Here is an 8,063-nt window from a genome sequence, read left to right as displayed (position 1 = left end):
GTTGCTTTTTATAAAAACAAATATTTCAATCATTATAAAAAGCTCCATTGATCTACTTTTTAGTCACCATGTTTAAGTCTTAACATATCCACAGTTGATTGAACTAATACTGAAACTGAAGACTTTCCCCTCTCAAAGGTTTTTAATCTATTCAGAGTTCAGAGTTTGTTGAACCTGCTTTCGTGAACAGACCCGAGGAACCGCAGACGTTTACGAACCTGATAGATAAAGTCTGTTGTCATCTGCATAAAAACAGAGTCCTGTGTTTGATTCTCTGAACCGCTGTTGGTTGGTGGGTCATATTTACTGACTTTCTTTTTGTACATTGGTCTTTTTTTTTAAGCATTTACTTCCTGTGAAGAACTTTTAAAAACAGACAAAATTCAATGATTACAACTATCATGAATTATTGGTGCAGACATGATCTATGAGTTTGTTGGTCTCCATCTTTTTCTTATTGTTGCATCTTGTTAACCTGCCAACTACAGTATAGCAACTGTACTCTGTACATTAGCATACACTTTAAAGTACATGGTAGTAATAAAAGGTTGTTAACTACAAAGTTCCTTGTTACTACTTAGCCGTAGTAAATGGAGTATTGTGGAGTGCTGTGTTGGTCTGTGTGCAGATGGTAGGCTGTATTTAGCACAGTTAGAAACAGTTGTGGACTTATTTTACTGAAACTATCGAGTCAAAGCTTCAGTTATTGGGACAGTGAGCTGCAGATACCTGAGTGTCATTATTAAGTGTTTTTATTCTGTCAGACTTGGTAACATCACTGATTTTAGTATCTAATAGTGATGCTAAATGGGTGAAATATCAAAATCAAGGACAGTATCTTCAAATTTAAACACTACTGCCATCTGGTGGTCGAAAGGATTAATCTCTTGCAGTTAAGGTTAACATCAGTGAACAAATCTAAACTGTAAAAAATGGAAATGTACAAATAATAAACTGGAGAAAAAACCTGTAAATCCTGAAGATTTCCAGTTTGTGGTCGATGAAACGTCCGAGACTCGACCACTAAAGATCAGTACAACCCTGAAAATAAGAAAAAATGAAATAGCTAGTAAACCAAAAAAACAACAACACTGAACACATTTAAAACTAAGCCTTAAACGTTTACTGCAAAGGCAATAAGAGACTTCGGACATGTCATCCGCTACCATATAAAATGTGCGGTATGATTTTAAACACTCTCACACCAGTATTCAACATATTTGGCTATTTATTTACTAAGATGTTCGATTTATCTCTGAGTAATTTATCTAGGTAAACAAAGCTAGGTGCCATAACTACATCAAATTAAATAACTTACCATATCCAGGGTTTCTGCAGGTTTGAACAAGTTAAATTTAAGACCGACACGAAAACGGCCATAAAGCGTTTGAGCAAGACGCTGAACTCTGCTCGCTCATCATCATCAAAGTAAAAAAAAAATGGAAATCCAGACTCTGCTAGTTCACTGTCCCAATACTCTGCACACAAATGGAAAAATGGAGATAACCCAATAAAACTAATCTCCAGGAGAAAGTGTACATTTCTAAAAGAAAGAGATCAGGTTCAAAACATTGTTCAGGTGTATAAACTGGTGTTAGTCCGAACTGTTTGTGCTTACTAGCCATCAAACACTGACCGTCCTATAAAAGGTTTTCAGATGGGAGAACACAAACGTCCACACCTGGAAGCCATGTTGGGGGCCGTTAGATATCCGACTGCCAAGATCACATTTCTAATCATTTCTAGAAGAATCATAGACTGTATATAAGAAATGGACGTAACATCCGTGACGTCACCCATTGGTTTGTGGACTGCTGCTCGGAGGCCAATAGTATCGGATCTGAGCAGCGCCATCTTGAAAATTTCTGGTGCATGCTGGGAAAAATAAAAACAGGGATTCTACTTATATGGGCATCAGGAGGAGCATGAGGTGCCCTCCTGAACCTGTGAACCAATCAACCTGTCAATCACCACGTAGCCACGCCCTAATGCATACCCTGCTTTATCGTCACATATAAAATCAGGGAGGCCAAAATGTCCCAAATGAACATCATACTGCATTGAAGAAGGCTTTAAACTGGCAATTGAGACCATAAACACATTTTGAAAACGTTTACTGAGGTTAGAAATCAAGTGAGAAGTTGGTGAATTCTCCATTGACTTGTATAGAGACGGAAGTCCTTTTGACACCAAAACGGTCGCCCCCTGGTGGCCTTTTGATAGAATGCAGTTTTAACTTACTTCAGCGTTGGCTTCATTTCAGAGGACCGGAACTCCCCGCATGAGAAGAATTTAAAATATCTGAAACTTGCCGTATAAACTGCAAGTCTCAGCAGAAGTTCAGTTTATTTTTTGCTGAATGGTTTAACAGGATTTTGGTGAAGCTGTCTCACGTTAACCTCCATGATGGCTCCAGACGATACCGATGGATGTTTGACCCAACTGAAAATCTTCTATTAGCTGCGGTTAACCTTCCTGTCGTCCTCCCGGGTCAAATTGACCCCGTCTGTTTTGACTGTTCCTTCTTTCCTCCCTTCCTTCCTTCCATCTGTCCTTCCTCCCTCCCCCCCTCCTTCTGTCTTTCTTTCCTCGCCATTACCTTCCTTCTTTCCTTCCTTCCTTCTTTCCTTCTTTCCTCCCTCCCCTCTTCTTCGGTCTTTCTTTCCTCGCCATTACCTTCCTTCTTTCCTCTGTCCTTCTTACCGTCCTTCCTCACTTCCTCTTTTCCTTTTTCCCTCCCTCTCTCTTCCTTCTTTCCTCCCTTTCTTTCCTTCTTCCTGCCTTCCTTCCTCCCTCCTTTCCTTCCTTCCTCCCTCCTTTCCTTCCTTCTTCCTCCCTTCCATCCTTCCTTCCTCCCTTTATTTCCTTCTTCCTGCCTTCCTTCCTCCCTCCTTTCCTCCCTTGCATCCTTCCTTTCTCCCTTTCTTCCCTCCCTTCCTCCATCCTTTCCTTCCTCCCTTCCTTCCTTGACTCGAGGACAACAGGAGGGTTAAACAAACAATAGAATAACATAAATCAGGCCCTTGCTGCTGTACTGGTATTCATGTGTAACTGCAACAAATATAAACATATATATATATTTAAACCCTCTGAGAGCTTGTAATTATTTAAATGTCAAATAGCCCGACTAGTTAAGAATCAGGCGATTAGCGTTAGTAAGAACAAGCTGAAATACACAAACTCCCTTGTTGATACTAAATACTTATTATTATTATTATAGTGTCATATTTATGTATTTATTCATTTATCCTTTTTATTTGTGGCTCCATGTTTTTAAACTCCTCACTGTCCTGTTGAGCATATAAAACATATTAACACATATATTTAGCCTTTGTGTCGTCCTCCCGGGTCAAATTGACCCTGTCTGTTTGGACTGTTCCTTCTTTCCTTCCTTCCTCTTTTCCTTTCTCCCTCCTCCCTTTCTTCCTTCCTTCTGTCCTTCCTACCTTCCTTTTTTCTTGTCCTTCCTCTTTTCCTTTCTCCCTCCCTCCTTCCTACCTTTTTTCCTCCCTCCCTCCATCCTACCTTCCTTCCCTTCCTCCCTTCCTTCTTTCCTTTCCTCCCTTCTATCCTCCCTCCCTCCTTCTCTCTTTCCTTCCTCTGTCCTTCCTTCTTTCCTTTCCTCCCTCCCTTGTATCCTCCCTCCCTCCCTCCTTCTGTCTTTCCTTCCTTCCTTCCTTCCTTTTTTCCTCCCTCCGTCCTACCTTCCTCCCTCCCTCCTCCCTTCCCTCCTTCTCTCTTTCCTCCCTTCGTTTGACTCGAGGACAACAGGAGGGTTAAGCTGCATGTTGTCTTTTTTTTTTTTTTGTTGAACAAAAGAAGATTTAATAGTCAGCTTTTTTTCTACTGGACTAATTATTCCCTCTACTGGACCCAGACTGCTTTTTAGATGCCGATCAATCGTCCTGACTGGATCGTTAATGTTTTACTATTTTTGATTGACAGCAGTTTGACGCCTCTGTATGACGACTGAAGCCTGTCGGAGTTTTTTTTAAATATATCATTCTTCTATTTCATTCTTCCGTCGTGTAGCTGATGCGATAACAAGCGTATGAAGCTGAATGTTGGACTCCGTAACCGTGATGCTAACACACACACACACACACACACACACACACACACACACACACACACACACACACACACACACACACACACACACACACACACACACACACACACACACACACACACACACACACACACACACACACACACACACACACACACACACACACAGGATTAGATACATGATTTTAAGACATGAGACTATAGAAATGTACTAGAAATCACATCCAGAAAGTTTATGTTTAATGATGCAACCCTGGAGATGAGAATCAGCTGAAACCACTCAAATGTAAACCTGATGTCATTTAGAAACAAGTTAAATAAATAAATAAATAAAATCACTCAACCTGTCTGGAGTGTGTGTGTGTGTGGTTTCAACTCTCTGTTTGTCCTCTTCCTGTTTCAGGCTTTAAAGTCGCCAAATTTCTTTACAGTATTCAAAACAAATGATGCTCTGAGTTTGATTTAGTTTTGTATTTAATATTAAATGTTTCCCTGAAGCATTTTATAAGTAAATATCTATAACTGACACTGGATTTGACATTGAAAACATACCTTGTTTCAGAGTATGTTTACATTTTTTTGAGTGATAAATATCAAATTTTGGAATTTAAGTATCCTTATTTTGGACCTTTATACCATAAACAATTTAATAATTCTGTATTTTATGTTCTATAACTCAGCTGCTGAACACTGACTGTCTCCTCTTTTCTATGTATAACAGCTGTTTTTGGCTAAATAATAAAATCGTAGCATCCAACGTGCATCTGATGACTAAAGAAACTTGTGCTTTGCTTTTTCCTGTCTCCTTACGTATGCATTTCAGATTTTAAAAAAAGGTTCACTGCTGAGAAACACTTTATTTAACCCTCCTGTTGTCCTTTAGTCAGGGAAGGAAGGAAAGGAGGGAGGAGGAAGAAGGAAGGAAAGGAGGGAGGGAGGAAGGAAGGGAAGGAAGAAGGAAGGAAAGGAGGGAGGGGGGAAGAAGGAAGGAAATGGAGGGGGAAGTAAGGAAAGGAGGGAGGGAGGAAGGAAGGAAGGAAGGAAAAAAGGGAGGAAGGAAGGAAGAAGGAAGGAAAGGAGGGAGGAAGGAAGGAAGGAAAGAAAGGAGGGAGGAAGGAAGGGAAGAAAGGAAGGAAGGTAGGAGGGAGAAACGAAAAGAGGAAGGGAGGAAGGAAGGAAAGAAGGAAGGGGGAAGAAAGGAACAAAGGAAGGAAGGAGGGAAGGAAAGAAGGAGGGAGGGAGGAAGGACAGAAGGAAGGAAGGACAGATGGAAGGAAGGAAGGGAGGAAAGAAGGAACAGTCAAAACAGACAGGGTCAGTTTGACCCGGGAGGACAACATGAAGGTTAATGAGTCTAATGTTTGAGATATTTCACTTTGACAGAGATCAGAGACTTTTCTTCCTCCTGTTAATTAAAGATGTATTTTAGCACTAAATGTGACACTTGATCTGACCTGAGAGCTGCTCTTCATTATCTTCATCGTCCTGATGTGAGTTTAACTGCCTTGCTCCTCGGCTCCTCGGCAGCCAATGACAGAGAAGACACCTGCAGAGTCCAGAGGTCAATTCTACCAAATGTATTGTTTTTATTTTAAATTGCATCATTTTGCAAAATACACACTTTATATATTTATACACACTAACCAACCTCTTCATCAGGTTTACATGTGCAGTCCAATACAAACAGCAACATTTATGCAGCAACATCATCATCAGGAAAGTGATAATTCTACTTTATATGTTGAAGAAAAGGGAGATCTGATCTATGGATTATAATAATAATACATTTTATTTTAAGGTGCCTTTCAGGGCACTCAAGGTCGCCTTACAATACACATAAAAACAATTAAAAGAGCAAAAAAAAGGGACACATGGAAGTGCAATAAAAAACAAATAAAATCAGAAAACTGCAGGATGGATGACAAAATAGAGTGAGTATGAAAGTTTGAAGAGGAGGGTTTTTAGACGGGATTTGAAGATGGATAGAGAGTTAATGTTCCTGATGTCGGGGGGGGGGGGGTCCAGAGGCGGGGGGGCAGAGCGGCTGAAGGCTCCGGACCCCATGTTGGACAGACGGGCAGAGCGAACGGTGAGGCTGATGGAGGAGGCTGATCTGAGTGCCTGGGAGGGAGTGTTGATGTGGAGGAGGTCAGAGAGGTATTGGGGGGGGGGGGGGGGGGGGGGGGGGGGGGGGAGTGAAGCAGGAAAAAGAGAGGAAGGAACTAAAGAGAGAAGGAGGGAGGGAGGGAGAAAGGAAAAGAGGAAGGGAGGAAGGAAGGAAGCTAGGGGGAAGGAAGCAAGCTAGGGGGAAGGAAGGAAGCAAGCTAGGAGGGAGGAAAGAAGGAAGAGAGGAAGGAAAAGAAGGAAGGAAGGAAAGAAGGAAGGAGGGAGGGAGGAAAGACAGAGAGAAGGAGGAAGGGAGGAAAGAAGGAACAGTCAAATCCTATCAAGTCTATGCGAAATTTGACAGGAAGCCAGTGAAGTTGTTGAAGAACAGGAGTGATATGATTGATGGAATAGTTCATATTATCAGTTTTTGTTGGATTAATCCTTCTTTATATTAAATATTGAGCTTATAGTTGGTGGTAATAAACTGCAGTGTATTATAAGTGTTATATTATTTATATATTTTACCTCAATAACAAACAAAAAAGTAGAATTATCAACTTTCTGAAAATGTCAACACAAGTATGAGCCTCATAAAAGCAGCATTAATAATAGAAGCTGTTGTATAATAGAAGCTGTTGTATTGGCTTGTATTAAATTACACAGGTGAACATAATAAAGTAGCCGGTGAGTGTGAGTATATTTATATTTATATTTTCATTCTTCAACATCAATGCTTTTATATTACAAAACAGAACATGTATCAGTGCTGCTGCTGTTCCAGATGTGTCCACTAGATGGCAGCACAACACAGCATTCAGTTAACCAACACTTATTTATGACATTATCATTTTTGTTCAGATGCTTTAAAATAAAAGATCCTTATTTTTTAAATTCAGAGAATGAAATTATGCAAAATAAATTAATTATGAGCAAAGAAAAATAAAAGCAAATAAAAACATAAACCTGATTAATTAACAGAGATATAATAATAATGATGTCTAAGATGATAAAACATCCTAAAAACAGCACATTGTGAATCATTCCTTAAATAAATAATGGGAGGAAGAAGGAAGGAAGGAAAGGAGGGAGGAAGAAGGAAGGAAGGAAAGGAGGGAGGAAGAAGGAAGGAAAGGAGGGTGGAAGGAAGGGAGGAAAGGAGGGTGGAAGAAGGAAGGAAAGGTGGAAGGAAGGGAGGAAGAAGGAAGGAAGGAAAGGAGGGAGGAAGAAGTAAGGAAGGATGGAAGGGAGGAAGAAGGAAGGAAAGGAGGGTGGAAAAAGGAAAGAAGGATGGAAGGGAGGAAGAAGGAAGGAAAGGAGGGTGGAAGAAGGAAGGAAAGGAGGGTGGGAGGGAGGAAGGAAGGTAGGAGGGAGGAAAGAAACAGAAGGAGGGAGGGATGAAATGAAGGAAGGAAAGGAGGAGCAAGGGAGGAAGAAGAAGGAAGGAAAGGAGGAGGAAGGGAGAAGAAGGAAGGAAGGAAGAAGGAAGGAAAGGAGGATGGAAGGGAGGAAGGAAGGTAGGAGGAGGAAAGAAACAGAAGGAGGGAGGGATGAAATGAAGGAAGGAAAGGAGGGAGCAAGGAGGAAGAAGGAAGGAAGGATGGAAGGGAGGAAGAATAAAAAAAAAATGTTTAGCACATGATTCATATTTAGCGTTACATCACTCCTCTTCCTCTTCCTCTTCCTCTTCATCCTCAACTAGAAATCTCATCTAACGAGACAGACGGACAAAAAGAGCACAAGCCCCTCGAGGCTTTTACACTTAATCCAACGACACATTTAAACATCAGCCGCTGCCAGAAACTCATTAAAACATTGTTCAACACATTTCTTTCATCACTCGCTCTGAACTCAGGTTCAAGCTGTTTTATGACTCACTGATTCTT

Source organism: Scomber scombrus, chromosome 16, assembly GCF_963691925.1.
Source record: "Scomber scombrus chromosome 16, fScoSco1.1, whole genome shotgun sequence".
In the NCBI taxonomy this organism is placed as follows: domain Eukaryota; kingdom Metazoa; phylum Chordata; class Actinopteri; order Scombriformes; family Scombridae; genus Scomber; species Scomber scombrus.
This window is presented reverse-complemented; position numbering follows the sequence as displayed.